Genomic DNA, 27,630 nt, shown 5'->3' on the forward strand with positions numbered 1-27,630 from the left:
GGCACTTTCAAAGGAAAGTGATTTTCTCTGACAGGACAGCATTTAGAAAGTGAAGCAACACTCCATTCACTTCGCACAGTGAATTGAAGTGTTGGAACAGACTGCTTCTCTTTCAGAGAAACGGATGTGAGTTTTTTGTGAAAGCTTGTAAGTAGCTTAAGGCACTTTCAAAAGAATGTGATTTTCTCTGACAGGACAGCATTTAGAAAGTGAAGCAACACTCCATTCACTTCGCACAGTGAATTGAAGTGTTGGAACAGACTGCTTCTCTTTCAGCGAAACGCATGTGAATTTCTGTTGAATGCTTGTAAGTAGCTTAAGGCACTTTCAAAGGAAAGTGATTTTCTCTGAAAGGACAGCATTTAGAAAGTAAAGCAAAACTCCATTCACTTCGCACAGTGAATTGAAGTGTTGGAACAGACTGCTTCTCTTTCAGAGAAACGGATGTGAGTTTTTTGTGAAAGCTTGTAAGTAGCTTAAGGCACTTTCAAAGGAAAGTGATTTTCTCTGAAAAGACAGAATGTAGAAAGTGAAGCAACACTCCATTCACTTCGCACAGTGAATTGAAGTGTTGGAACAGACTGCTTCTCTTTCAGAGAAACGGATGTGAGTTTTTTGTGAAAGCTTGTAAGTAGCTTAAGGCACTTTCAAAGGAAAGTGATTTTCTCTGACAGGACAGCATTTAGAAAGTGAAGCAACACTCCATTCACTTCGCACAGTGAATTGAAGTGTTGGAACAGACTGCTTTTCTTTCAGAGAAACGCATGTGAATTTCTGTTCAATGCTTGTAAGTAGCTTAAGGCACTTTCAAAGGAAAGTGATTTTCTCTGAAAGGACAGCATTTAGAAAGTGACGCAACACTCCATTCACTTCGCACAGTGAATTGAAGTGTTGGAACAGACTGCTTCTCTTTCAGCGAAACGCATGTGAATTTCTGTTTAATGCTTGTAAGTAGCTTAAGGCACTTTCAAAGGAAAGTGATTTTCTCTGAAAGGACAGCATTTAGGAAGTGAAGCAATATTCCATTCACTTCGAACAGTGAATTGAAGTGTTGGAACAGACTTCTTCTCTTTCAGAGAAACGCATGTGAATTTCTGTTGAATGCTTATAAGTGGCTTAAGGCACTTTCAAAGGAATGTGATTTTCTCTGACAGGACAGCATTTAGAAAGTGAAGCAACACTCCATTCACTTCGCACAGTGAATTTAAGTGTTGGAACAGACTGCTTCTCTTTCAGAGAAACGCATGTGAATTTCTGTTGAATGCTTGTAAGTAGCTTAAGGCAATTTCAAAGGAAAGTGATTTTCCCTGAAAGGACAGCATTTAGAAAGTGAAGCAACACTCCATTCACTTCGCACAGTGAATTGAAGTGTTGGAACAGACTGCTTCTCTTTCACAGAAACGCATGTGAATTTCTGTTGAATGCATGTAAGTAGCTTAAGGCACTTTCAAAGGAAAGTAATTTTCTCCGAAAGGACAGCATGTAGAAAGTGAAGCAACACTCCATTCACTTCGCACAGTGAATTGAAGTGTTGGAACAGACTGCTTTTCTTTCATATAAACGCATGTGAGTTTTTTGTGAAAGCTTGTAAGTAGCTTAAGGCACTTTCAAAGGAAAGTGATTTACTCTGAAAGGACAGCATTTAGAAAGTGAAGCAACACTCCATTCACTTCGCAGAGTGAATTGAAGTGTTGGAACAGACTGCTTCTCTTTCAGAGAAACGCATGTGAATTTCTGTTCAATGCTTGTAAGTAGCTTAAGGCACTTTCAAAGGAAAGTGATTTTCTCTGAAAGGACAGCATTTAGAATGTGAAGCAACACTACATTCACTTCGCACAGTGAATTGAAGTGTTGGAACAGACTGCTTCTCTTTCAGGGAAACACATGTGAATTTCTGTTGAATGCTTGTAAGTAGCTTAAGGCACTTTCAAAGGAAAGTGATTTTCTCTGAAAGGACAGCATTTAGAAAGTGAAGCAACACTCCATTCACTTCGCACAGTGAATTGAAGTGTTGGAACAGACTGCTTCTCTTTCAGAGAAACGCATGTGAATTTCTGTTCAATGCTTGTAAGTAGCTTAAGGCACTTTCAAAGGAAAGTGATTTTCTCTGAAAGGACAGCATTTAGAAAGTGAAGCAACACTCCATTCACTTCGCACAGTGAATTGAAGTGTTGGAACAGACTGCTTCTCTTTCAGGGAAACGCATGTGAGTTTTTTGTGAAAGCTTGTAAGTAGCTTAAGGCACTTTCAAAGCAAAGTGATTTTCTCTGAAAGGACAGCATTTAGTAAGTGAAGCAACACTCCATTCACTTCGCACAGTGAATTGAAGTGTTGGAACAGACTGCTTCTCTTTCAGAGAAACGCATGTGAATTTCTGTTGAATGCTTGTAAGTAGCTTAAGGCACTTTCAAAGGAAAGTGATTTTCTCTGAAAGGACAGCATTTAGAAAGTGAAGCAACACTCCATTCACTTCGCACAGTGAATTGAAGTGTTGGAACAGACTGCTTCTCTTTCAGAGAAACGCATGTGAATTTCTGTTGAATGCTTGTAAGTAGCTTAAGGCACTTTCAAAGGAAAGTGATTTTCTCTGAAAGGACAGCATTTAGAAAGTGAAGCAACACTCCATTCACTTCGCACAGTGAATTGAAGTGTTGGAACAGACTGCTTCTCTTTCAGAGAAACGCATGTGAGTTTTTTGTGAAAGCTTGTAAGTAGCTTAAGGCACTTTCAAAGGAAAGTGATTTTCTCTGACAGGACAGCATTTAGAAAGTGAAGCAACACTCCATTCACTTCGCATATTGAATTGAAATGTTGGAACAGACTGCTTCTCTTTCAGGGAAACGGATGTGTGTTTTTTGTGAAAGTTTGTAAGTAGCTTAAGGCACTTTCAAAGGAAAGTGATTTTCTCTGAAAGAACAGCATTTAGAAAGTGAAGCAACACTCCATTCACTTCGCACAAAGAATTGAAGTGTTGGAACAGACTGCTTCTCTTTCAGAGAAACGCATGTGAATTTCTGTTGAATGCTTGTAAGTAGCTTAAGGCACTTTCAAAGGAAAGTGATTTTCTCTGAAAGGACAGCATTTAGAAAGTGAAGCAACACTCCATTCACTTCGCACAGTGAATTGAAGTGTTGGAACAGACTGCTTCTCTTTCACAGAAACGGATGTGAGTTTTTTGTGAAAGCTTGTAAGTAGCTTAAGGCACTTTCAAAGGAAAGTGATTTTCTCTGACAGGACAGCATTTAGAAAGTGAAGCAACACTCCATTCACTTCGCACAGTGAATTGAAGTGTTGGAACAGACTGCTTCTCTTTCAGAGAAACGCATGTGAATTTTGTTGAATGCTTGTAAGTAGCTTAAGGCACTTTCAAAGGAAAGTGATTTTCTCTGAAAGGACAGCATTTAGAAAGTGAAGGAACACTCCATTCACTTCGCACAGTGAATTGAAGTGTTGGAACAGACTGCTTCTCTGTCAGAGAAACGCCTGTGAATTTCTGTTGAATGCTTGTAAGTAGCTTAAGGCACTTTCAAAGGAAAGTGATTTTCTCTGAAAGGACAGCATTTAGAAAGTGAAGTAACACTCCATTCACTTCGCACAGTGAATTGAAGTGTTGGAACAGACTGCTTCCCTTTCAGAGAAACGCATGTGAGTTTTTTGTAAAAGCTTGTAAGTAGCTTAAGGCACTTTCAAAGGAAAGTGATTTTCTCTGACAGGACAGCATTTAGAAAGTGAAGCAACACTCCATTCACTTCGCACAATGAATTGAAGTGTTGGAACAGACTGCTTCTCTTTCAGAGAAACGCATGTGAATTTCTGTTGAATGCTTGTAAGTAGCTTAAGGCACTTTCAAAGGAAAGTGATTTTCTCTGAAAGGACAGCATTTAGAAAGTGAAGCAACACTCCATTCACTTCGCACAGTGAATTGAAGTGTTGGAACAGACTGCTTCTCTTTCACAGAAACGGATGTGAGTTTTTTGTGAAAGCTTGTAAGTAGCTTAAGGCACTTTCAAAGGAAAGTGATTTTCTCTGACAGGACAGCATTTAGAAAGTGAAGCAACACTCCATTCACTTCGCACAGTGAATTGAAGTGTTGGAACAGACTGCTTCTCTTTCAGAGAAACGCATGTGAATTTTGTTGAATGCTTGTAAGTAGCTTAAGGCACTTTCAAAGGAAAGTGATTTTCTCTGAAAGGACAGCATTTAGAAAGTGAAGGAACACTCCATTCACTTCGCACAGTGAATTGAAGTGTTGGAACAGACTGCTTCTCTGTCAGAGAAACGCCTGTGAATTTCTGTTGAATGCTTGTAAGTAGCTTAAGGCACTTTCAAAGGAAAGTGATTTTCTCTGAAAGGACAGCATTTAGAAAGTGAAGTAACACTCCATTCACTTCGCACAGTGAATTGAAGTGTTGGAACAGACTGCTTCCCTTTCAGAGAAACGCATGTGAGTTTTTTGTAAAAGCTTGTAAGTAGCTTAAGGCACTTTCAAAGGAAAGTGATTTTCTCTGACAGGACAGCATTTAGAAAGTGAAGCAACACTCCATTCACTTCGCACAATGAATTGAAGTGTTGGAACAGACTGCTTCTCTTACAGAGAAACGCATGTGAATTTCTGTTGAATGCTTGTAAGTAGCTTAAGGCACTTACAAAGGAAAGTGATTTTCTCTGAAAGGACAGCATTTAGAAAGTGAAGCAACACTCAATTCACTTCGCACAGTGAATTGAAGTGTTGGAACAGACTGCTTCTCTTTCAGAGAAATGGATGTGATTTTTTTGTGAAAGCTTGTAAGTAGCTTAAGGCACTTTCAAAGGAAAGTGATTTTCTCTGAAAGGACAGCATTTAGAAAGTGAAGCAACACTCCATTCACTTCGCACAGTGAATTGAAGTGTTGGAACAGACTGCTTCTCTTTCAGAGAAACGGGTGTGAGTTTTTTGTGAAAGCTTGTAAGTAGCTTAAGGCACTTTCAAAGGAAAGTGATTTTCTCTGACAGGACAGCATTTAGAAAGTGAAGCAACACTCCATTCACTTCGCACAGTGAATTGAAGTGTTGGAACAGACTGCTTCTCTTTCAGAGAAACGGATGTGAGTTTTTTGTGAAAGCTTGTAAGTAGCTTAAGGCACTTTCAAAAGAATGTGATTTTCTCTGACAGGACAGCATTTAGAAAGTGAAGCAACACTCCATTCACTTCGCACAGTGAATTGAAGTGTTGGAACAGACTGCTTCTCTTTCAGCGAAACGCATGTGAATTTCTGTTGAATGCTTGTAAGTAGCTTAAGGCACTTTCAAAGGAAAGTGATTTTCTCTGAAAGGACAGCATTTAGAAAGTAAAGCAAAACTCCATTCACTTCGCACAGTGAATTGAAGTGTTGGAACAGACTGCTTCTCTTTCAGAGAAACGGATGTGAGTTTTTTGTGAAAGCTTGTAAGTAGCTTAAGGCACTTTCAAAGGAAAGTGATTTTCTCTGAAAAGACAGAATGTAGAAAGTGAAGCAACACTCCATTCACTTCGCACAGTGAATTGAAGTGTTGGAACAGACTGCTTCTCTTTCAGAGAAACGGATGTGAGTTTTTTGTGAAAGCTTGTAAGTAGCTTAAGGCACTTTCAAAGGAAAGTGATTTTCTCTGACAGGACAGCATTTAGAAAGTGAAGCAACACTCCATTCACTTCGCACAGTGAATTGAAGTGTTGGAACACACTGCTTTTCTTTCAGAGAAACGCATGTGAATTTCTGTTCAATGCTTGTAAGTAGCTTAAGGCACTTTCAAAGGAAAGTGATTTTCTCTGAAAGGACAGCATTTAGAAAGTGACGCAACACTCCATTCACTTCGCACAGTGAATTGAAGTGTTGGAACAGACTGCTTCTCTTTCAGCGAAACGCATGTGAATTTCTGTTTAATGCTTGTAAGTAGCTTAAGGCACTTTCAAAGGAAAGTGATTTTCTCTGAAAGGACAGCATTTAGGAAGTGAAGCAATATTCCATTCACTTCGAACAGTGAATTGAAGTGTTGGAACAGACTTCTTCTCTTTCAGAGAAACGCATGTGAATTTCTGTTGAATGCTTATAAGTGGCTTAAGGCACTTTCAAAGGAATGTGATTTTCTCTGACAGGACAGCATTTAGAAAGTGAAGCAACACTCCATTCACTTCGCACAATGAATTTAAGTGTTGGAACAGACTGCTTCTCTTTCAGAGAAACGCATGTGAATTTCTGTTGAATGCTTGTAAGTAGCTTAAGGCAATTTCAAAGGAAAGTGATTTTCCCTGAAAGGACAGCATTTAGAAAGTGAAGCAACACTCCATTCACTTCGCACAGTGAATTGAAGTGTTGGAACAGACTGCTTCTCTTTCACAGAAACGCATGTGAATTTCTGTTGAATGCATGTAAGTAGCTTAAGGCACTTTCAAAGGAAAGTAATTTTCTCCGAAAGGACAGCATGTAGAAAGTGAAGCAACACTCCATTCACTTCGCACAGTGAATTGAAGTGTTGGAACAGACTGCTTTTCTTTCATATAAACGCATGTGAGTTTTTTGTGAAAGCTTGTAAGTAGCTTAAGGCACTTTCAAAGGAAAGTGATTTACTCTGAAAGGACAGCATTTAGAAAGTGAAGCAACACTCCATTCACTTCGCAGAGTGAATTGAAGTGTTGGAACAGACTGCTTCTCTTTCAGAGAAACGCATGTGAATTTCTGTTCAATGCTTGTAAGTAGCTTAAGGCACTTTCATAGGAAAGTGATTTTCTCTGAAAGGACAGCATTTAGAAAGTGAAGCAACACTCCATTCACTTCGCACAGTGAATTGAAGTGTTGGAACAGACTGCTTCTCTTTCAGAGAAACGGATGTGAGTTTTTTGTGAAAGCCTGTAAGTAGCTTAAGGCACTTTCAAAGGAAAGTGATTTTCTCTGAAAGGACAGCATTTAGAAAGTGAAGCAACACTCCATTCACTTCGCACAGTGAATTGAAGTGTTGGAACAGACTGCTTCTCTTTCAGAGAAACGGATGTGAGTTTTTTGTGAAAGCTTGTAAGTAGCTTAAGGCACTTTCAAAGGAATGTGATTTTCTCTGACAGGACAGCATTTAGAAAGTGAAGCAACACTCCATTCACTTCGCACAGTGAATTGAAGTGTTGGAACAGACTGCTTCTCTTTCAGCGAAACGCATGTGAATTTCTGTTGAATGCTTGTAAGTAGCTTAAGGCACTTTCAAAGGAAAGTGATTTTCTCTGAAAGGACAGCATTTAGAAAGTGAAGCAACACTCCATTCACTTCGCACAGTGAATTGAAGTGTTGGAACAGACTGCTTCTCTTTCAGAGAAACGGATGTGAGTTTTTTGTGAAAGCTTGTAAGTAGCTTAAGGCACTTTCAAAGGAAAGTGATTTTCTCTGAAAGGACAGAATGTAGAAAGTGAAGCAACACTCCATTCACTGCGCACAGTGAATTGAAGTGTTGGAACAGACTGCTTCTCTTTCAGAGAAACGGATGTGAGTTTTTTGTGAAAGCTTGAAAGTAGCTTAAGGCATTTTCAAAGGAAAGTGATTTTCTCTGACAGGACAGCATTTAGAAAGTGAAGCAACACTCCATTCACTTCGCACAGTGAATTGAAGTGTTGGAACAGACTGCTTCTCTTTCAGGGATAAACATGTGAATTTCTGTTGAATGCTTGTAAGTAGCTTAAGGCACTTTCAAAGGAAAGTGATTTTCTCTGAAAGGACAGCATTTAGAAAGTGAAGCAACACTCCATTCACTTCGCACAGTGAATTGAAGTGTTGGAACAGACTGCTTCTCTTTCAGGGATACACATGTGAATTTCTGTTGAATGCTTGTAAGTAGCTTAAGGCACTTTCAAAGGAAAGTGATTTTCTCTGAAAGGACAGCATTTAGAAAGTGAAGCAACACTCCATTCACTTCGCACAGTGAATTGAAGTGTTGGAACAGACTGCTTCTCTTTCAGAGAAACGCATGTGAATTTCTGTTCAATGCTTGTAAGTAGCTTAAGGCACTTTCAAAGGAAAGTGATTTTCTCTGAAAGGACAGCATTTAGGAAGTGAAGCAATATTCCATTCACTTCGAACAGTGAATTGAAGTGTTGGAACAGACTTCTTCTCTTTCAGAGAAACGCATGTGAATTTCTGTTGAATGCTTATAAGTGGCTTAAGGCACTTTCAAAGGAATGTGATTTTCTCTGACAGGACAGCATTTAGAAAGTGAAGCAACACTCCATTCACTTCGCACAGTGAATTGAAGTGTTGGAACAGACTGCTTCTCTTTCAGAGAAACGCATGTGAATTTCTGTTGAATGCTTGTAAGTAGCTTAAGGCACTTTCAAAGGAAAGTGATTTTCTCTGAAAGGACAGCATTTAGAAAGTGAAGCAACACTCCATTCACTTCGCACAGTGAATTGAAGTGTTGGAACAGACTGCTTCTCTTTCAGAGAAACGGATGTGAGTTTTTTGTGAAAGCTTGTAAGTAGCTTAAGGCACTTTCAAAGGAAAGTGATTTTCTCTGAAAGGACAGAATGTAGAAAGTGAAGCAACACTCCATTCACTTCGCACAGTGAATTGAAGTGTTGGAACAGACTGCTTCTCTTTCAGAGAAACGGATGTGAGTTTTTTGTGAAAGCTTGAAAGTAGCTTAAGGCATTTTCAAAGGAAAGTGATTTTCTCTGACAGGACAGCATTTAGAAAGTGAAGCAACACTCCATTCACTTCGCACAGTGAATTGAAGTGTTGGAACAGACTGCTTTTCTTTCAGAGAAACGCATGTGAATTTCTGTTCAATGCTTGTAAGTAGCTTAAGGCACTTTCAAAGGAAAGTGATTTTCTCTGAAAGGACAGCATTTAGAAAGTGAAGCAACACTCCATTCACTTCGCACAGTGAATTGAAGTGTTGGAACAGACTGCTTCTCTTTCAGGCATACACATGTGAATTTCTGTTGAATGCTTGTAAGTAGCTTAAGGCACTTTCAAAGGAAAGTGATTTTCTCTGAAAGGACAGCATTTAGAAAGTGAAGCAACACTCCATTCACTTCGCACAGTGAATTGAAGTGTTGGAACAGACTGCTTCTCTTTCAGAGAAACGCATGTGAATTTCTGTTCAATGCTTGTAAGTAGCTTAAGGCACTTTCAAAGGAAAGTGATTTTCTCTGAAAGGACTGCATTTAGGAAGTGAAGCAATATTCCATTCACTTCGAACAGTGAATTGAAGTGTTGGAACAGACTTCTTCTCTTTCAGAGAAACGCATGTGAATTTCTGTTGAATGCTTATAAGTGGCTTAAGGCACTTTCAAAGGAATGTGATTTTCTCTGACAGGACAGCATTTAGAAAGTGAAGCAACACTCCATTCACTTCGCACAGTGAATTGAAGTGTTGGAACAGACTGCTTCTCTTTCAGAGAAACGCATGTGAATTTCTGTTGAATGCTTGTAAGTAGCTTAAGGCAATTTCAAAGGAAAGTGATTTTCCCTGAAAGGACAGCATTTAGAAAGTGAAGCAACACTCCATTCACATCGCACAGTGAATTGAAGTGTTGGAACAGACTGCTTCTCTTTCACAGAAACGCATGTGAATTTCTGTTGAATGCATGTAAGTAGCTTAAGGCACTTTCAAAGGAAAGTAATTTTCTCCGAAAGGACAGCATGTAGAAAGTGAAGCAACACTCCATTCACTTCGCACAGTGAATTGAAGTGTTGGAACAGACTGCTTCTCTTTCAGATAAACGCATGTGAGTTTTTTGTGAAAGCTTGTAAGTAGCTTAAGGCACTTTCGAAGGAAAGTGATTTACTCTGAAAGGACAGCATTTAGAAAGTGAAGCAACACTCCATTCACTTCGCAGAGTGAATTGAAGTGTTGGAACAGACTGCTTCTCTTTCAGAGAAACGTATGTGAATTTCTGTTCAATGCTTGTAAGTAGCTTAAGGCACTTTCATAGGAAAGTGATTTTCTCTGAAAGGACAGCATTTAGAAAGTGAAGAAACACTCCATTCACTTCGCACAGTGAATTGAAGTGTTGGAACAGACTGCTTCTCTTTCAGAGAAACGGATGTGAGTTTTTTGTGAAAGCCTGTAAGTAGCTTAAGGCACTTTCAAAGAAAGTGATTTTCTCTGAAAGGACAGCATTTAGAAAGTGAAGCAACACTCCATTCACTTCGCACAGTGAATTGAAGTGTTGGAACAGAGTGCTTCTCTTTCAGAGAAACGGATGTGAGTTTTTTGTGAAAGCTTGTAAGTAGCTTAAGGCACTTTCAAAGGAATGTGATTTTCTCTGACAGGACAGCATTTAGAAAGTGAAGCAACACTCCATTCACTTCGCACAGTGAATTGAAGTGTTGGAACAGACTGCTTCTCTTTCAGCGAAACGCATGTGAATTTCTGTTGAATGCTTGTAAGTAGCTTAAGGCACTTTCAAAGGAAAGTGATTTTCTCTGAAAGGACAGCATTTAGAAAGTGAAGCAACACTCCATTCACTTCGCACAGTGAATTGAAGTGTTGGAACAGACTGCTTTTCTTTCAGAGAAACGGATGTGAGTTTTTTGTGAAAGCTTTTAAGTAGCTTAAGGCACTTTCAAAGGAAAGTGATTTTCTCTGAAAGGACAGAATGTAGAAAGTGAAGCAACACTCCATTCACTTCGCACAGTGAATTGAAGTGTTGGAACAGACTGCTTCTCTTTCAGAGAAACGGATGTGAGTTTTTTGTGAAAGCTTGAAAGTAGCTTAAGGCATTTTCAAAGGAAAGTGATTTTCTCTGACAGGACAGCATTTAGAAAGTGAAGCAACACTCCATTCACTTCGCACAGTGAATTGAAGTGTTGGAACAGACTGCTATTCTTTCAGAGAAACGCATGTGAATTTCTGTTCAATGCTTGTAAGTAGCTTAAGGCACTTTCAAAGGAAAGTGATTTTCTCTGAAAGGACAGCATTTAGAAAGTGAAGCAACACTCCATTCACTTCGCACAGTGAATTGAAGTGTTGGAACAGACTGCTTCTCTTTCAGAGAAACGCATGTGAATTTCTGTTCAATGCTTGTAAGTAGCTTAAGGCACTTTCGAAGGAAAGTGATTTTCTCTGAAAGGACAGCATTTAGAAAGTGAAGCAACACTCCATTCACTTCGCAGAGTGAATTGAAGTGTTGGAACAGACTGCTTCTCTTTCAGAGAAACGCATGTGAATTTCTGTTCAATGCTTGTAAGTAGCTTAAGGCACTTTCAAAGGAAAGTGATTTTCTCTGAAAGGACAGCATTTAGAAAGTGAAGCAACACTCCATTCACTTCGCACAGTGAATTGAAGTGTTGGAACAGACTGCTTCTCTTTCAGAGAAACGGATGTGAGTTTTTTGTGAAAGCCTGTAAGTAGCTTAAGGCACTTTCAAAGGAAAGTGATTTTCTCTGACAGGACAGCATTTAGAAAGTGAAGCAACACTCCAGTCACTTTGCACAGTGAATTGAAGTGTTGGAACAGACTGCTTCTCTTTCAGAGAAACGGGTGTGAGTTTTTTGTGAAAGCTTGTAAGTAGCTTAAGGCACTTTAAAAGGAAAGTGATTTTCTCTGACAGGACAGCATTTTGAAAGTGAAGCAACACTCCATTCACTTCGCACAGTGAATTGAAGTGTTGTAACAGACTGCTTCTCTTTCAGAGAAACGCATGTGAGTTTTTTGTGAAAGCTTGTAAGTAGCTTAAGGCACTTTCAAAGGAATGTGATTTTCTCTGACAGGACAGCATTTAGAAAGTGAAGCAACACTCCATTCACTTTGCACAGTGAATTGAAGTGTTGGAACAGACTGCTTCTCTTTCAGAGAAACACATGTGAATTTCTGTTGAATGCTTGTAAGTAGCTTAAGGCACTTTCAAAGAAAGTGATTTTCTCTGAAAGGACAGCATTTAGAAAGTGAAGCAACACTCCATTCACTTCGCACAGTGAATTGAAGTGTTGGAACAGACTGCTTCTCTTTCAGAGAAACGGATGTGAGTTTTTTGTGAAAGCTTGTAAGTAGCTTAAGGCACTTTCAAAGGAAAGTGATTTTCTCTGACAGGACAGCATTTAGAAAGTGAAGCAACACTCCATTCACTTCGCACAGTGAATTGAAGTGTTGGAACAGACTGCTTCTCTTTCAGAGAAACGCATGTGAATTTCTGTTGAATGCTTGTAAGTAGCTTAAGGCACTTTCAAAGGAAAGTGATTTTCTCTGAAAGGACAGCATTTAGAAAGTGAAGCAACACTCCATTCACTTCGCACAGTGAATTGAAGTGTTGGAACAGACTGCTTCTCTTTCAGAGAAACGGATGTGAGTTTTTTGTGAGTGCTTGTAAGTAGGTTAAGGCACTTTCAAAGGAAAGTGATTTTCTCTGCAAGGACAGCATTTAGAAAGTGAAGCAACACTCCATTCACTTCACACTGTGAATTGAAGTGTTGGAACAGACTGCTTCTCTTTCAGAGTAACGGATGTGAGTTTTTTGTGAATGCTTGTATGTAGCATAAGGCACTTTCAAAGGAAAGTGATTTTCTCTGAAAGGACAGCATTTAGAAAGTGAAGCAACACTCCATTCACTTTGCACAGTGAATTGAAGTGTTGGAACAGACTGCTTCTCTTTCAGAGAAACGCCTGTGAATTTCTGTTGAATGCTTGTAAGTAGCTTAAGGCACTTTCAAAGGAAAGTGATTTACTCTGAAAGGACAGCATTTAGAAAGTGAAGCAACACTACATTCACTTCGCACAGTGAATTGAAGTGTTGGAACAGACTGCTTCTCTTTCAGAGAAACACATGTGAGTTTTTTGTAAAAGCTTGTAAGTAGCTTAAGGCACTTTCAAAGGAAAGTGATTTTCTCTGACAGGACAGCATTTAGAAAGTGAAGCAACACTCCATTCACTTCGCACAATGAATTGAAGTGTTGGAACAGACTGCTTCTCTTACAGAGAAACGCATGTGAATTTCTGTTGAATGCTTGTATGTAGCTTAAGGCGCTTTCAAAGGAAAGTGATTTTCTCTGAAAGGACAGCATTTAGAAAGTGAAGCAACACTCCATTCACTTCGCACAGTGAATTGAAGTGTTGGAACAGACTGCTTCTCTTTCAGATAAACGCATGTGAATTTCTGTTGAATGCTTGTAAGTAGCTTAAGGCACTTTCAAAGGAAAGTGATTTTCGCTGAAAGGACAGCATTTAGAAAGTGAAGCAAGACTCCATTCACTTCGCACAGTGAATTGAAGTGTTGGAACAGACTGCTTCTCTTTCAGAGAAACGGATGTGAGTTTTTTGTGAAAGCTTGTAAGTAGCTTAAGGCACTTTCAAAGGAAAGTAATTTTCTCTGAAAGGACAGCATGTTAAAGTGAAGCAACACTCCATTCACTTCGCACAGTGAATTGAAGTGTTGGAACAGACTGCTTCTCTTTCAGAGAAACGGGTGTGAGTTTTTTGTGAAAGCTTGTAAGTAGCTTAAGGCACTTTCAAAGGAAAGTGATTTTCTCTGACAGGACAGCATTTAGGAAGTGAAGCAACACTCCATTCACTTCGCACAGTGAATTGAAGTGTTGGAACAGACTGCTTCTCTTTCAGAGAAACGGATGTGAGTTTTTTGTGAAAGCTTGTAAGTAGCTTAAGGCACTTTCAAAGGAATGTGATTTTCTCTGACAGGACAGCATTTAGAAAGTGAAGCAACACTACATTCACTTCGCACAGTGAATTGAAGTGTTGGAACAGACTGCTTCTCTTTCAAAGAAACGCATGTGAATTTCTGTTGAATGCTTGTAAGTAGCTTAAGGCACTTTCAAAGGAAAGTGATTTTCTCTGAAAGGACAGCATTTAGAAAGTGAAGCAACACTCCATTCACTTCGAACAGTGAATTGAAGTGTTGGAACAGACTGCTTCTCTTTCACAGAAACGCATGTGAATTTCTGTTGAATGCTTGTAAGTAGCTTAAGGCACTTTCAAAGGAAAGTGATTTTCTCTGAAAGGCCAGCATTTAGAAAGTGAAGCAACACTCCATTCACTTCGCACAGTGAATTGAAGTGTTGGAACAGACTGCTTCTCTTTCACAGAAACGCATGTGAATTTCTGTTGAATGTTTGTAAGTAGCTTAAGGCACTTTCAAAGAAAGTGATTTTCTCTGAAAGGACAGCATTTAGAAAGTGAAGCAACACTCCATTCACTTCGCACAGTGAATTGAAGTGTTGGAACAGACTGCTTCTCTTACAGAGAAACGCATGTGAATTTCTGTTGAATGCTTGTAAGTAGCTTAAGGCGCTTTCAAAGGAAAGTGATTTTCTCTGAAAGGACAGCCTTTAGAAAGTGAAGCACCACTCCATTCACTTCGCACAGTGAATTGAAGTGTTGGAACAGACTGCTTCTCTTTCAGAGAAACGCATGTGAATTTCTGTTGAATGCTTGTAAGTAGCTTAAGGAACTTTCAAAGGAAAGTGATTTTCTCTGAAAGGACAGCATTTAGAAAGTGAAGCAACACTCCATGCACTTCGCACAGTGAATTGAAGTGTTGGAACAGACTCCTTCTCTTTCAGAGAAACGTAATGTGAGTTTTTTGTGAAAGCTTGTAAGTAGCTTAAAGCACTTTCAAAGGAAAGTGATTTTCTCTGAAAGGACAGCATGTAGAAAGTGAAGCAACACTCCATTCACTTCGCACAGTGAATTGAAGTGTTGGAACAGACTGCTTCTCTTTCAGAGAAACGCATGTGAGTTTTTTGTGAAAGCTTGTAAGTAGCTTAAGGCACTTTCGAAGGAAAGTGATTTTCTCTGAAAGGACAGCATTTAGAAAGTGAAGCAACACTCCATTCACTTCTCACAGTGAATTGAAGTGTTGGAACAGACTGCTTCTCTTTCAGAGAAACGCATGTGAATTTCTGTTCAATGCTTGTAAGTAGCTTAAGGCACTTTCAAAGGAAAGTGATTTTCTCTGAAAGGACAGCATTTAGAAAGTGAAGCAACACTCCATTCACTTCGCACAGTGAATTGAAGTGTTGGAACAGACTGCTTCTCTTTCAGAGAAATGGATGTGAGTTTTTTGTGAAAGCCGGTAAGTAGCTTAAGGCACTTTCAAAGGAAAGTGATTTTCTCTGAAAGGACAGCATTTAGAAAGTGAAGCAACACTCCATTCACTTCGCACAGTGAATTGAAGTGTTGGAACAGACTTTTTCTCTTTCAGAGAAACGGGTGTGAGTTTTTGGTGAAAGCTTGGAAGTAGCTTAAGGCACTTTCAAAGGAAAGTGATTTTCTCTGACAGGACAGCATTTAGAAAGTGAAGCAACACTCCATTCAATTCGCACAGTGAATTGAAGTGTTGGAACAGACTGCTTCTCTTTCAGAGAAACGGATGTGAGTTTTTTGTGAAAGCTTGTAAGTAGCTTAAGGCACTTTCAAAGGAATGTGATTTTCTCTGACAGGACAGCATTTAGAAAGTGAAGCAACACTCCATTCACTTCGCACAGTGAATTGAAGTGTTGGAACAGACTGCTTCTCTTTCAGAGAAACGCCTGTGAATTTCTGTTGAATGCTTGTAAGTAGCTTAAGGCACTTTCAAAGGAAAGTGATTTTCTCTGAAAGGACAGCATTTAGAAAGTGAAGCAACACTCCATTCACTTCGAACAGTGAATTGAAGTGTTGGAACAGACTGCTTCTCTTTCAGAGAAACGCATGTGAATTTCTGTTGAATGCTTGTAAGTAGCTTAAGGCACTTTCAAAGGAAATTGATTTTCTCTGAAAGGACAGCATTTAGAAAGTGAAGCAACACTCCATTCACTTCGCACAGTGAATTGAAGTGTTGGAACAGACTGCTTCTCTTTCAGAGAAACGCATGTGAGTTTTTTGTGAAAGCTTGTAAGTAGCTTAAGGCACTTTCAAAGGAAAGTGATTTTCTCTGAAAGGACAGCATTTAGAAAGTGAAGCATCTCTCCATTCACTTCGCACAGTGAATTGAAGTGTTGGGACAGACTGCTTCTCTTTCAGAGAAACGCATGTGAATTTTTTGTAAAAGCTTGTAAGTAGCTTAAGGCACTTTCAAAGGAAAGTGATTTTCTCTGACAGGACAGCATTTAGAAAGTGAAGCAACACTCCATTCACTTCGCACAGTGAATTGAAGTGTTGGAACAGACTGCTCCTCTTACAGAGAAACGCATGTGAATTTCTGTTGAATGCTTGTAAGTAGCTTAAGGCACTTTCAAAGGAAAGTGATTTTCTCTGAAAGGACAGCATGTAGAAAGTGAAGCAACACTCCATTCACTTCGCACTGTGAATTGAAGTGTTGGAACAGACTGCTTCTCTTTCATAGAAACGCATGTGAGTTTTTTGTGAAAGCTTGAAAGTAGCTTAAAGCACTTTCAAAGGAAAGTGATTTTCTCTGAAAGGACAGCATTTAGAAAGTGAAGCAACACTCCATTCACTTCGCACAGTGAATTGAAGTGTTGGAACAGACTGCTTCTCTTTCAGATAAACGCATGTGAGTTTTTTGTGAAAGCTTGTAAGTAGCTTAAGGCACTTTCGAAGGAAAGTGATTTACTCTGAAAGGACAGCATTTAGAAAGTGAAGCAACACTCCATTCACTTCGCACAGTGAATTGAAGTGTTGGAACAGACTGCTTCTCTTTCAGAGAAACACATGTGAATTTCTGTTCAATGCTTGTAAGTAGCTTAAGGCACTTTCAAAGGAAAGTGATTTTCTCTGAAAGGACAGCATTTAGAAAGTGAAGCAACACTCCATTCACTTCGCACAGTGAATTGAAGTGTTGGAACAGACTGCTTCTCTTTCAGAGAAACGGATGTGAGTTTTTTGTGAAAGCCTGTAAGTAGTTTAAGGCACTTTCAAAGGAAAGTGATTTTCTCTGACAGGACAGCATTTAGAAAGTGAAGCAACACTCCAGTCACTTTGCACAGTGAATTGAAGTGTTGGAACAGACTGCTTCTCTTTCAGAGAAACGGGTGTGAGTTTTTTGTGAAAGCTTGTAAGTAGCTTAAGGCACTTTAAAAGGAAAGTGATTTTCTCTGACAGGACAGCATTTTGAAAGTGAAGCAACACTCCATTCACTTCGCACAGTGAATTGAAGTGTTGTAACAGACTGCTTCTCTTTCAGAGAAACGCATGTGAGTTTTTTGTGAAAGCTTGTAAGTAGCTTAAGGCACTTTCAAAGGAATGTGATTTTCTCTGACAGGACAGCATTTAGAAAGTGAAGCAACACTCCATTCACTTTGCACAGTGAATTGAAGTGTTGGAACAGACTGCTTCTCTTTCAGAGAAACACATGTGAATTTCTGTTGAATGCTTGTAAGTAGCTTAAGGCACTTTCAAAGAAAGTGATTTTCTCTGAAAGGACAGCATTTAGAAAGTGAAGCAACACTCCATTCACTTCGCACAGTGAATTGAAGTGTTGGAACAGACTGCTTCTCTTTCAGAGAAACGGATGTGAGTTTTTTGTGAAAGCTTGTAAGTAGCTTAAGGCACTTTCAAAGGAAAGTGATTTTCTCTGAAAGGACAGCATTTAGAAAGTGAAGCAACACTCCATTCACTTCTCACAGTGAATTGAAGTGTTGGAACAGACTGCTTCTCTTTCAGAGAAACGCATGTGAATTTCTGTTCAATGCTCGTAAGTAGCTTAAGGCACTTTCAAAGGAAAGTGATTTTCTCTGAAAGGACAGCATTTAGAAAGTGAAGCAACACTCCATTCACTTCGCACAGTGAATTGAAGTGTTGGAACAGACTGCTTCTCTTTCAGAGAAACGGATGTGAGTTTTTTGTGAAAGCCTGTAAGTAGCTTAAGGCACTTTCAAAGGAAAGTGATTTTCTCTGAAAGGACAGCATTTAGAAAGTGAAGCAACACTCCATTCACTTCGCACAGTGAATTGAAGTGTTGGAACAGACTTTTTCTCTTTCAGAGAAACGGGTGTGAGTTTTTGGTGAAAGCTTGGAAGTAGCTTAAGGCACTTTCAAAGGAAAGTGATTTTCTCTGACAGGACAGCATTTAGAAAGTGAAGCAACACTCCATTCAATTCGCACAGTGAATTGAAGTGTTGGAACAGACTGCTTCTCTTTCAGAGAAACGGATGTGAGTTTTTTGTGAAAGCTTGTAAGTAGCTTAAGGCACTTTCAAAGGAATGTGATTTTCTCTGACAGGACAGCATTTAGAAAGTGAAGCAACACTCCATTCACTTCGCACAGTGAATTGAAGTGTTGGAACAGACTGCTTCTCTTTCAGAGAAACGCCTGTGAATTTCTGTTGAATGCTTGTAAGTAGCTTAAGGCACTTTCAAAGGAAAGTGATTTTCTCTGAAAGGACAGCATTTAGAAAGTGAAGCAACACTCCATTCACTTCGCACAGTGAATTGAAGTGTTGGAACAGACTGCTTCTCTTTCACAGAAACGCATGTGAATTTCTGTTGAATGCTTATAAGTAGCTTAAGGCACTTTCAAAGGAAAGTGATTTTCTCTGAAAGGACAGCATTTAGAAAGTGAAGCAACCCTCCATTCACTTCGCACAGTGAATTGAAGTGTTGGAACAGACTGCTTCTCTTTCAGAGAAACGGATGTGAGTTTTTTGTGAAAGCTTGTAAGTAGCTTAAGGCACTTTCAAAGGAAAGTGATTTTCTCTGACAGGACAGCATTTAGAAAGTGAAGCAACACTCCATTCACTTCGCACAGTGAATTGAAGTGTTGGAACAGACTGCTTCTCTTTCAGCGAAACGCATGTGAATTTCTGTTGAATGCTTGTAAGTAGCTTAAGGCACTTTCAAAGGAAAGTGATTTTCTCTGAAAGGACAGCATTTAGGAAGTGAAGCAATATTCCATTCACTTCGAACAGTGAATTGAAGTGTTGGAACAGACTGCTTCTCTTTCAGAGAAACGCATGTGAATTTCTGTTGAATGCTTATAAGTAGCTTAAGGCACTTTCAAAGGAAAGTGATTTTCTCTGAAAGGACAGCTTTTAGAAAGTGAAGCAACACTCCATTCACTTCGCACAGTGAATTGAAGTGTTGGGACAGACTGCTTCTCTTTCAGAGAAACGCATGTGAATTTTTTGTAAAAGCTTGTAAGTAGCTTAAGGCACTTTCAAAGGAAAGTGATTTTCTCTGACAGGACAGCATTTAGAAAGTGAAGCAACACTCCATTCACTTCGCACAGTGAATTGAAGTGTTGGAACAGACTGCTCCTCTTACAGAGAAACGCATGTGAATTTCTGTTGAATGCTTGTAAGTAGCTTAAGGCACTTTCAAAGGAAAGTGATTTTCTCTGAAAGGACAGCATGTAGAAAGTGAAGCAACACTCCATTCACTTCGCACTGTGAATTGAAGTGTTGGAACAGACTGCTTCTCTTTCATAGAAACGCATGTGAGTTTTTTGTGAAAGCTTGAAAGTAGCTTAAAGCACTTTCAAAGGAAAGTGATTTTCTCTGAAAGGACAGCATTTAGAAAGTGAAGCAACACTCCATTCACTTCGCACAGTGAATTGAAGTGTTGGAACAGACTGCTTCTCTTTCAGATAAACGCATGTGAGTTTTTTGTGAAAGCTTGTAAGTAGCTTAAGGCACTTTCGAAGGAAAGTGATTTACTCTGAAAGGACAGCATTTAGAAAGTGAAGCAACACTCCATTCACTTCGCAGAGTGAATTGAAGTGTTGGAACAGACTGCTTCTCTTTCAGAGAAACGCATGTGAATTTCTGTTCAATGCTTGTAAGTAGCTTAAGGCACTTTCAAAGGAAAGTGATTTTCTCTGAAAGGACAGCATTTAGAAAGTGAAGCAACACTCCATTCACTTCGCACAGTGAATTGAAGTGTTGGAACAGACTGCTTCTCTTTCAGAGAAACGGATGTGAGTTTTTTGTGAAAGCCTGTAAGTAGCTTAAGGCACTTTCAAAGGAAAGTGATTTTCTCTGACAGGACAGCATTTAGAAAGTGAAGCAACACTCCAGTCACTTCGCACAGTGAATTGAAGTGTTGGAACAGACTGCTTCTCTTTCAGAGAAACGGGTGTGAGTTTTTTGTGAAAGCTTGTAAGTAGCTTAAGGCACTTTAAAAGGAAAGTGATTTTCTCTGACAGGACAGCATTTTGAAAGTGAAGCAACACTCCATTCACTTCGCACAGTGAATTGAAGTGTTGTAACAGACTGCTTCTCTTTCAGAGAAACGCATGTGAGTTTTTTGTGAAAGCTTGTAAGTAGCTTAAGGCACTTTCAAAGGAATGTGATTTTCTCTGACAGGACAGATTTAGAAAGTGAAGCAACACTCCATTCACTTTGCACAGTGAATTGAAGTGTTGGAACAGACTGCTTCTCTTTCAGCGAAACGCATGTGAATTTCTGTTGAATGCTTGTAAGTAGCTTAAGGCACTTTCAAAGGAAAGTGATTTTCTCTGAAAGGACAGCATTTAGGAAGTGAAGCAATATTCCATTCACTTCGAACAGTGAATTGAAGTGTTGGAACAGACTGCTTCTCTTTCAGAGAAACGCATGTGAATTTCTGTTGAATGCTTATAAGTAGCTTAAGGCACTTTCAAAGGAAAGTGATTTTCTCTGAAAGGACAGCATTTAGAAAGTGAAGCAACACTCCATTCACTTCGCACAGTGAATTGAAGTGTTGGAACAGACTGCTTCTCTTTCAGAGAAACGCATGTGAATTTCTGTTGAATGCTTGTAAGTAGCTTAAGGCACTTTCAAAGGAAAGTGATTTTCTCTGAAAGGACAGCATGTAGAAAGTGAAGCAACACTCCATTCACTTCGCACTGTGAATTGAAGTGTTGGAACAGACTGCTTCTCTTACAGAGAAACGCATGTGAGTTTTTTCTGAAGGCTTGTAAGTAGCTTAAGGCACTTTCAAAGGAAAGTGATTTTCTCTGACAGGACAGCATTTAGAAAGTGAAGAAACACTCCATTCACTTCACACAGTGAATTGAAGTGTTGGAACAGACTGCTTCTCTTTCAGAGAAACGCATGTGAATTTCTGTTGAATGCTTGTAAGTAGCTTAAGGCACTTTCAAAGGAAAGTGATTTTCTCTGAAAGGACAGCTTTTAGAAAGTGAAGCAACACTCCATTCACTTCGCACAGTGAATTGAAGTGTTGGAACAGACTGCTTCTCTTTCAGAGAAACGGATGTGAGTTTTTTGTGAGTGCTTGTAAGTAGGTTAAGGCACTTTCAAAGGAAAGTGATTTTCTCTGCAAGGACAGCATTTAGAAAGTGAAGCAACACTCCATTCACTTCACACTGTGAATTGAAGTGTTGGAACAGACTGCTTCTCTTTCAGAGTAACGGATGTGAGTTTTTTGTGAATGCTTGTATGTAGCATAAGGCACTTTCAAAGGAAAGTGATTTTCTCTGAAAGGACAGCATTTAGAAAGTGAAGCAACACTCCATTCACTTCGCACAGTGAATTGAAGTGTTGGAACAGACTGCTTCTCTTTCAGAGAAACGCCTGTGAATTTCTGTTGAATGCTTGTAAGTAGCTTAAGGCACTTTCAAAGGAAAGTGATTTACTCTGAAAGGACAGCATGTAGAAAGTGAAGCAACACTCCATTCACTTCGCACAGTGAATTGAAGTGTTGGAACAGACTGCTTCTCTTTCAGAGAAACGGATGTGAGTTTTTTGTGAAAGCTTGTAAGTAGCTTAAGGCACTTTCAAAGGAAAGTGATTTTCTCTGAAAGGACAGCATTTAGAAAGTGAAGCAACACTCCATTCACTTCTCACAGTGAATTGAAGTGTTGGAACAGACTGCTTCTCTTTCAGAGAAACGCATGTGAATTTCTGTTCAATGCTCGTAAGTAGCTTAAGGCACTTTCAAAGGAAAGTGATTTTCTCTGAAAGGACAGCATTTAGAAAGTGAAGCAACACTCCATTCACTTCGCACAGTGAATTGAAGTGTTGGAACAGACTGCTTCTCTTTCAGAGAAACGGATGTGAGTTTTTTGTGAAAGCCTGTAAGTAGCTTAAGGCACTTTCAAAGGAAAGTGATTTTCTCTGAAAGGACAGCATTTAGAAAGTGAAGCAACACTCCATTCACTTCGCACAGTGAATTGAAGTGTTGGAACAGACTTTTTCTCTTTCAGAGAAACGGGTGTGAGTTTTTGGTGAAAGCTTGGAAGTAGCTTAAGGCACTTTCAAAGGAAAGTGATTTTCTCTGACAGGACAGCATTTAGAAAGTGAAGCAACACTCCATTCAATTCGCACAGTGAATTGAAGTGTTGGAACAGACTGCTTCTCTTTCAGAGAAACGGATGTGAGTTTTTTGTGAAAGCTTGTAAGTAGCTTAAGGCACTTTCAAAGGAATGTGATTTTCTCTGACAGGACAGCATTTAGAAAGTGAAGCAACACTCCATTCACTTCGCACAGTGAATTGAAGTGTTGGAACAGACTGCTTCTCTTTCAGAGAAACGCCTGTGAATTTCTGTTGAATGCTTGTAAGTAGCTTAAGGCACTTTCAAAGGAAAGTGATTTTCTCTGAAAGGACAGCATTTAGAAAGTGAAGCAACACTCCATTCACTTCGCACAGTGAATTGAAGTGTTGGAACAGACTGCTTCTCTTTCACAGAAACGCATGTGAATTTCTGTTGAATGCTTATAAGTAGCTTAAGGCACTTTCAAAGGAAAGTGATTTTCTCTGAAAGGACAGCATTTAGAAAGTGAAGCAACCCTCCATTCACTTCGCACAGTGAATTGAAGTGTTGGAACAGACTGCTTCTCTTTCAGAGAAACGGATGTGAGTTTTTTGTGAAAGCTTGTAAGCAGCTTAAGGCACTTTCAAAGGAAAGTGATTTTCTCTGACAGGACAGCATTTAGAAAGTGAAGCAACACTCCATTCACTTCGCACAGTGAATTGAAGTGTTGGAACAGACTGCTTCTCTTTCAGCGAAACGCATGTGAATTTCTGTTGAATGCTTGTAAGTAGCTTAAGGCACTTTCAAAGGAAAGTGATTTTCTCTGAAAGGACAGCATTTAGGAAGTGAAGCAATATTCCATTCACTTCGAACAGTGAATTGAAGTGTTGGAACAGACTGCTTCTCTTTCAGAGAAACGCATGTGAATTTCTGTTGAATGCTTATAAGTAGCTTAAGGCACTTTCAAAGGAAAGTGATTTTCTCTGAAAGGACAGCTTTTAGAAAGTGAAGCAACACTCCATTCACTTCGCACAGTGAATTGAAGTGTTGGGACAGACTGCTTCTCTTTCAGAGAAACGCATGTGAATTTTTTGTAAAAGCTTGTAAGTAGCTTAAGGCACTTTCAAAGGAAAGTGATTTTCTCTGACAGGACAGCATTTAGAAAGTGAAGCAACACTCCATTCACTTCGCACAGTGAATTGAAGTGTTGGAACAGACTGCTCCTCTTACAGAGAAACGCATGTGAATTTCTGTTGAATGCTTGTAAGTAGCTTAAGGCACTTTCAAAGGAAAGTGATTTTCTCTGAAAGGACAGCATGTAGAAAGTGAAGCAACACTCCATTCACTTCGCACTGTGAATTGAAGTGTTGGAACAGACTGCTTCTCTTTCATAGAAACGCATGTGAGTTTTTTGTGAAAGCTTGAAAGTAGCTTAAAGCACTTTCAAAGGAAAGTGATTTTCTCTGAAAGGACAGCATTTAGAAAGTGAAGCAACACTCCATTCACTTCGCACAGTGAATTGAAGTGTTGGAACAGACTGCTTCTCTTTCAGATAAACGCATGTGAGTTTTTTGTGAAAGCTTGTAAGTAGCTTAAGGCACTTTCGAAGGAAAGTGATTTACTCTGAAAGGACAGCATTTAGAAAGTGAAGCAACACTCCATTCACTTCGCAGAGTGAATTGAAGTGTTGGAACAGACTGCTTCTCTTTCAGAGAAACGCATGTGAATTTCTGTTCAATGCTTGTAAGTAGCTTAAGGCACTTTCAAAGGAAAGTGATTTTCTCTGAAAGGACAGCATTTAGAAAGTGAAGCAACACTCCATTCACTTCGCACAGTGAATTGAAGTGTTGGAACAGACTGCTTCTCTTTCAGAGAAACGGATGTGAGTTTTTTGTGAAAGCCTGTAAGTAGCTTAAGGCACTTTCAAAGGAAAGTGATTTTCTCTGACAGGACAGCATTTAGAAAGTGAAGCAACACTCCAGTCACTTCGCACAGTGAATTGAAGTGTTGGAACAGACTGCTTCTCTTTCAGAGAAACGGGTGTGAGTTTTTTGTGAAAGCTTGTAAGTAGCTTAAGGCACTTTAAAAGGAAAGTGATTTTCTCTGACAGGACAGCATTTTGAAAGTGAAGCAACACTCCATTCACTTCGCACAGTGAATTGAAGTGTTGTAACAGACTGCTTCTCTTTCAGAGAAACGTATGTGAGTTTTTTGTGAAAGCTTGTAAGTAGCTTAAGGCACTTTCAAAGGAATGTGATTTTCTCTGACAGGACAGATTTAGAAAGTGAAGCAACACTCCATTCACTTTGCACAGTGAATTGAAGTGTTGGAACAGACTGCTTCTCTTTCAGCGAAACGCATGTGAATTTATGTTGAATGCTTGTAAGTAGCTTAAGGCACTTTCAAAGGAAAGTGATTTTCTCTGAAAGGACAGCATTTAGGAAGTGAAGCAATATTCCATTCACTTCGAACAGTGAATTGAAGTGTTGGAACAGACTGCTTCTCTTTCAGAGAAACGCATGTGAATTTCTGTTGAATGCTTATAAGTAGCTTAAGGCACTTTCAAAGGAAAGTGATTTTCTCTGAAAGGACAGCATTTAGAAAGTGAAGCAACACTCCATTCACTTCGCACAGTGAATTGAAGTGTTGGAACAGACTGCTTCTCTTTCAGAGAAACGCATGTGAATTTCTGTTGAATGCTTGTAAGTAGCTTAAGGCACTTTCAAAGGAAAGTGATTTTCTCTGAAAGGACAGCATGTAGAAAGTGAAGCAACACTCCATTCACTTCGCACTGTGAATTGAAGTGTTGGAACAGACTGCTTCTCTTACAGAGAAACGCATGTGAGTTTTTTCTGAAGGCTTGTAAGTAGCTTAAGGCACTTTCAAAGGAAAGTGATTTTCTCTGACAGGACAGCATTTAGAAAGTGAAGAAACACTCCATTCACTTCACACAGTGAATTGAAGTGTTGGAACAGACTGCTTCTCTTTCAGAGAAACGCATGTGAATTTCTGTTGAATGCTTGTAAGTAGCTTAAGGCACTTTCAAAGGAAAGTGATTTTCTCTGAAAGGACAGCTTTTAGAAAGTGAAGCAACACTCCATTCACTTCGCACAGTGAATTGAAGTGTTGGAACAGACTGCTTCTCTTTCAGAGAAACGGATGTGAGTTTTTTGTGAGTGCTTGTAAGTAGGTTAAGGCACTTTCAAAGGAAAGTGATTTTCTCTGCAAGGACAGCATTTAGAAAGTGAAGCAACACTCCATTCACTTCACACTGTGAATTGAAGTGTTGGAACAGACTGCTTCTCTTTCAGAGTAACGGATGTGAGTTTTTTGTGAATGCTTGTATGTAGCATAAGGCACTTTCAAAGGAAAGTGATTTTCTCTGAAAGGACAGCATTTAGAAAGTGAAGCAACACTCCATTCACTTCGCACAGTGAATTGAAGTGTTGGAACAGACTGCTTCTCTTTCAGAGAAACGCCTGTGAATTTCTGTTGAATGCTTGTAAGTAGCTTAAGGCACTTTCAAAGGAAAGTGATTTACTCTGAAAGGACAGCATGTAGAAAGTGAAGCAACACTCCATTCACTTCGCACAGTGAATTGAAGTGTTGGAACAGACTGCTTCTCTTTCAGAGAAACATATGTGAGTTTTTTGTAAAAGCTTGTAAGTAGCTTAAGGCACTTTCAAAGGAAAGTGATTTTCTCTGACAGGACAGCATTTAGAAAGTGAAGCAACATTCCATTCACTTCGCACAATGAATTGAAGTGTTGGAACAGACTGCTTCTCTTACAGAGAAACGCATGTGAATTTCTGTTGAATGCTTGTATGTAGCTTAAGGCGCTTTCAAAGGAAAGTGATTTTCTCTGAAAGGACAGCATTTAGAAAGTGAAGCAACACTCCATTCACTTCGCACAGTGAATTGAAGTGTTGGAACAGACTGCTTCTCTTTCAGAAAAACGCATGTGAATTTCTGTTGAATGCTTGTAAGTAGCTTAAGGCACTTTCAAAGGAAAGTGATTTTCGCTGAAAGGACAGCATTTAGAAAGTGAAGCAAGACTCCATTCACTTCGCACAGTGAAATGAAGTGTTGGAACAGACTGCTTCTCTTTCAGAGAAACGGATGTGAGTTTTTTGTGAAAGCTTGTATGTAGCTTAAGGCACTTTCAAAGGAAAGTGATTTTCTCTGACAGGACAGCATGTTAAAGTGAAGCAACACTCCATTCACTTCGCACAGTGAATTGAAGTGTTGGAACAGACTGCTTCTCTTTCAGAGAAACGGGTGTGAGTTTTTTGTGAAAGCTTGTAAGTAGCTTAAGGCACTTTCAAAGGAAAGTGATTTTCTCTGACAGGACAGCATTTAGGAAGTGAAGCAACACTCCATTCACTTCGCACAGTGAATTGAAGTGTTGGAACGACTGCTTCTCTTTCAGAGAAACGGATGTGAGTTTTTTGTGAAAGCCTGTAAGTAGCTTAAGGCACTTTCAAAGGAATGTGATTTTCTCTGACAGGACAGCATTTAGAAAGTGAAGCAACACTACATTCATTCGCACAGTGAATTGAAGTGTTGGAACAGACTGCTTCTCTTTCACAGAAACGCATGTGAATTTCTGTTGAATGCTTGTAAGTAGCTTAAGGCACTTTCAAAGGAAAGTGATTTTCTCTGAAAGGACAGCATTTAGAAAGTGAAGCAACACTCCATTCACTTCGCACAGTGAATTGAAGTGTTGGAACAGACTGCTTCTCTTTCACAGAAACGCATGTGAATTTCTGTTGAATGCTTGTAAGTAGCTTAAGGCACTTTCAAAGGAAAGTGATTTTCTCTGAAAGGCCAGCATTTAGAAAGTGAAGCAACACTCCATTCACTTCGCACAGTGAATTGAAGTGTTGGAACAGACTGCTTCTCTTTCACAGAAACGCATGTGAATTTCTGTTGAATGCTTGTAAGTAGCTTAAGGCACTTTCAAAGAAAGTGATTTTCTCTGAAAGGACAGCATTTAGAAAGTGAAGCAACACTCCATTCACTTCGCACAGTGAATTGAAGTGTTGGAACAGACTGCTTCTCTTACAGAGAAATGCATGTGAATTTCTGTTGAATGCTTGTAAGTAGCTTAAGGCGCTTTCAAAGGAAAGTGATTTTCTCTGAATGGACAGCCTTTAGAAAGTGAAGCACCACTCCATTCACTTCGCACAGTGAATTGAAGTGTTGGAACAGACTGCTTCTCTTTCAGAGAAACGCATGTGAATTTCTGTTGAATGCTTGTAAGTAGCTTAAGGAACTTTCAAAGGAAAGTGATTTTCTCTGAAAGGACAGCATTTAGAAAGTGAAGCAACACTCCATGCACTTCGCACAGTGAATTGAAGTGTTGGAACAGACTCCTTCTCTTTCAGAGAAACGTAATGTGAGTTTTTTGTGAAAGCTTGTAAGTAGCTTAAAGCACTTTCAAAGGAAAGTGATTTTCTCTGAAAGGACAGCATGTAGAAAGTGAAGCAACACTCCATTCACTTCGCACAGTGAATTGAAGTGTTGGAACAGACTGCTTCTCTTTCAGAGAAA

This window comes from Myodes glareolus, chromosome 15, assembly GCF_982192425.1.
Source record: "Myodes glareolus chromosome 15, mMyoGla1.1, whole genome shotgun sequence".
Classification (NCBI taxonomy): Eukaryota; Metazoa; Chordata; class Mammalia; order Rodentia; family Cricetidae; genus Myodes; species Myodes glareolus.